Source organism: Ipomoea nil, unplaced genomic scaffold, assembly GCF_001879475.1.
Source record: "Ipomoea nil cultivar Tokyo-kokei standard unplaced genomic scaffold, Asagao_1.1 scaffold0276, whole genome shotgun sequence".
NCBI classification, from domain to species: Eukaryota; Viridiplantae; Streptophyta; class Magnoliopsida; order Solanales; family Convolvulaceae; genus Ipomoea; species Ipomoea nil.
Window position 1 is genome coordinate 2,787,055 of NW_017616704.1, and position 4,223 is coordinate 2,791,277.

Consider the following 4,223-nt stretch of genomic DNA (forward strand, 5'->3'; position numbering starts at 1 on the left):
CTAGGCAACGGCCCTCCTCTAGGGCCGTGCCCTAGTCCCGTGCCACTACGGCTCTAGCCGGCGGCCCTCCTGATGGGCCGCGGCTAAGGCCGTTCATCTGATCTGGTGCACACTGTGTTGTGCACCAGAACTTTTTTCATCTGCGAAATCCAATCCAAACAAGTCCAAAACAATCTCAACAACTCACAAACAAATACAAAATCACTTCCAAGCATGAACACATCAAAAACTCATAGTTTCTACTCATTTCTAATCAAAACTAAGGCTTCACAGAGCCAATTTTAAAGAGGAATCCATGGGGTTATACCTCTTGTTGACTTCTCTTCTTCCAGCTTGGTTTCCACCTTCTTCCTTAGCTAGCTACAACCTTCTTCACCTTCTAAACATCTCAACAAACCAGACAACCAACTTAAACTAGAATCTCAGAGAATGATGAAAGCTAGAAGGGTGAATGAGTGGATGGAGATGAAGGTTGAAAACGTACTGTGATTTCTTGGTGCTCTTGCAGGGAAGGGAGCTCAATGGTGGAAACAATGAGGCTAAGTCTGATAAATGCACAATATATAGGAGCACAAAACCCTAGGATGATCTCCTATGATTGGTGGATGGCAAAGTGGTAAATATTTAGGCTAGAAAATGGAATCAGACAAGTTTTAGATGGTTTGTGATCCACCATGCTTCATGAATGAAGGGATAGAAATGCTATTTTAAATACTTTGGGGTTGAAAATGAATTTTCTCAAAAAGCTAATTAGATGAACCCTTGTTTAAAATCTTTTTGAATTCTCCCGGTCTCACTCAGATAAATTTCTCGATTTAAATCTTGGTACACGAAGTACCCGAAAACTTAGGAATTTTCAAATAAAATCAATTTTGGTGTTCAATTACTTTAAAATGTAATGAAAAATAATTTATTCAAACACCAATTGTTCGCAAAAATTTTTAATGGAGTGAAAAAGGCTATTTTGGGATTTCTTAATACCAGATTTATAAAATGAAATTTTGGGTTGTCACAAAGAGGGCCGCCGGCTAGAGCCGGGGCCAACCGGGCCTAGGGCACGACCCTAGGAGAGGGCCATTGCCTAGGCCCAGCCATGTAACGGCTTACATGGGGCGGCTCATGAGGAGTCCATCCCCAGGTCCCTGAGTATTGATCTGAGAGGTTTTTGTGCAGTGGCCGGGCCCTTGTGGCTCAGCTACGTGTCGTTTTGGGCTAGGTGTCACGGGCCCTTGTGGCTCGATATCCCAGGACCGTCTCGATGCACGTTTTGGCTTTGATTTCTTTGAATTTGGATTTAAAATGAGCATGTTATGATGGATTTAGTAGTGGTTTTGATACATAGTATGAGTATTTGAAGTTCACTGTGAAGAAGAAATGTTTTGCCTTGTTGACTGATGTTATATTTGTTTTGAGTAGAGAAGCATGATCACTTTGAAAATATGATTTATTATGGAAGCATGACTAAAATGTGATATTTAATCAATGAGATTTGAAGCATATTTTGTTGATAGAAATGTGTAGAATTTGCTATCTTGCAAACCGAGTATGATATTGTATCCTTGAGAATTTTATGGATTATATACATGGATTTGGAGCATGTTGTAGAGTATTTTGCATCTCACATATATCATATTTCAAAAATGCATAAGTGGCCAACGTGAGCCCAAGTATTACTTTCAAAAATCCATAAGCATGTAGTATATCATTATTTGATGCATTGAGAAGTTGTAGAGTTGTTGCATGCATGAGGGATATATTTATGTATTATCTATATTGGTGAGGTTTTGGAGGATCCCGTTTGGACTATGTCATCTCGGATGATTTTATGGACATTGCGATCCCAGTATATGTAACACGGTGTATTCCCACGTTACGAGGTTAGAAACTGCCCGCCAGGCTTGGAATCCTGGTCAGGGGGTGTGCACGCTAATAGTTCGATACCTGATTCCACAGAGTTTGAGCATAGAACCAAGAGAGTGGTTCGGTGGACGAGCAGAGTATTAGGTCGGCTAGACGCCGTGCCCGGATAGGTTCATTCACGCTATGGTGAAGTTCCTACCTCGTTCATTTAAAGAGAAAGAATGAGTCATCGCGACTCTAAGAAAGAGAAAGCAAGAGTCATTGCGACTCTAAGAAAGAAAGAAGTGAGTCATTGCGACTCTAAAGAAAGAAAGAAAGAAAGCAAGTCATTTATGACTCAATGAGACATCCACAGAAAGTATTCTATTTTACAACGAGTGTATGAGTATTGTATTGCACGAGATTGCATGAGTATTGTACTGCACGAGATTGCGTATGAGTATATTTATAGTATTGCACGAGATTGCATATGAGTATATTATTGCTTGAGATTGCATAATGAGAATGTTGATTTAAGATTGTACATCGAGCATGATTGTTTAGTTACATTTGAAGTCTTGTAAATCCAGTTTACATTATGAGAACTTGAGAGCATGAAGATAACTTTCGTATGGTTTATTAGAATGATATTACTTGTAAGCATGAGTTACTTGATGAGTTTTTTGTGACCTTTACATGTTGAAATATCTTTGTTGTTAAGTCTTTTGTTTTGAAGCATGCCGGTTGATATTATAGGTTGCAAGTATATAGAAAGTATGTGGCGTGATTATAGTTGCCTATGAGATGAGATTGTTGTTTATGAATGTTATCAAATGTTTTCCAAAGTATATTCTATAGTACTTTACAGGGCTGAGTGTGGTTATACTTAGCTTCGTGCTAATGGGTGTTTTCCTATTTGTCTATGTGTTGCTTGTAAAATCCCTTTCTGGTGGGCCCAGCGTGGCGAAGTAATCGAGTTAGACTAGTCTATTAGATTAGAAGTCTGAACTCTTTATGTTTTGCTTATGATTTCATCTACCGGATTCTAGACTTATGATGTTTTGTTGTTTTTCGACGTTGTAGACATCGGGGTGTGTTTATCCCCCTTATATTTTAATTAAGTATGATGGATGGTTAGTTATTTATTTATTTTCTAGTTCTACACTTAGCCTGTGCAATCACTACGGAGTGGTGGTTGTGGTGGTGACATTCCCACTAGTTATCTTATTTAAGTTATTTATCCGCTGCTTAGTTATGTTAATTATGGATTAAAATTGTAATTAAGTTTTAGAAAAAGTGGGGTGTTACACATCTTATCTCTATTGGCCTGCATTCTGGAAATTAGGTGAATTCTCAAAGATTCTAACATCGTCAAAATAGGTTTATCCCTTGCATTTAATATAGAACTATTACAGGATTCACATAGGTTATTTAATATCATGCCACACTTAATAAAAGTGTTGAAAAAAGCTCTACAATAATGCCTATGACTCCTTTCACTTAACCACTTTACTGCTTTTGGATTCAACAGTGCCATTGCATCAATATTTGTCTTAAATTCAGCTTCTGTTGTTGATTTACAAACTGCCCAAAAAGCTTGATTTTGTAGCTGCCCAAAGAAACCATCATTTACAAAGTTCTGATGTAAATGTCTTGCACAAAACCTATGTTCTATTTCAGGAAATAGTTCATCAACAGCAGGTGATAACCCTTTTTGTTTATCAGAATTGAAAGTCCAAGCGTGACGGTTATTTGAAATTTTTAGATCATTATCTAATAAACTTAGAAACCATTTCAAGCTCTCTTTCATTTCTCCTTCTACCACTGCGAAGGCAATTGGATACATACCATTATTCGCATCAACACAAACTGCTGAAAGTAGTTGTCCACCTCTTTGATATCCCTTTAGATGACAACCATCAACCCCGATAAGTGGCTTGCAACCCTTTAAAAACCCATCTTTACAGCCTGCATAACATATATATAACCTTTTGAACCTACACCTATCACGTACTCTATTATTTTCATCTAAGTTAATGATGACACTGCTGCCTAGATTACATCGTCTCAACTCCTCACAATAATCCCTCAGTTGTTCAAATTGCTGAGTTTGAGTGCCAGTCAAAGCTTGTTTTGCTTTTTTTCTTTACTCTATACGTTTGGTACTTTGACACTTGGCATTTCAAATCTCTTTGCACATGCTTCTGGAACTTTCTCCTACCCCATGTGTCATCATCTTTTAATTCCTCTTTATAAAATTTGGTTAGGAAACCTGAACGAATGGTTTTGTTCTCATTTTGGCTTGGACATGTGTGTTCTAGCATAATTGTCTTAAGTGTAAAGGCACAAGTAGGGTTACTTCTTGAAGCATACATATCCCACTT

The 4,223-nt window shown here is 37.9% G+C and overlaps 1 long non-coding RNA gene across 1 annotated transcript; it reads left to right on the forward strand.

Annotated features, from left to right (window-relative positions):
* Window positions 1–3,327: 3,327 nt before the first annotated feature.
* LOC109156307 lies at window positions 3,328–3,940 on the forward strand. Its single transcript, XR_002049995.1, has 3 exons — window positions 3,328–3,369; window positions 3,403–3,407; window positions 3,773–3,940. It is a non-coding gene; the product is annotated as an uncharacterized LOC109156307 (long non-coding RNA).
* Window positions 3,941–4,223: the final 283 nt, after the last annotated feature.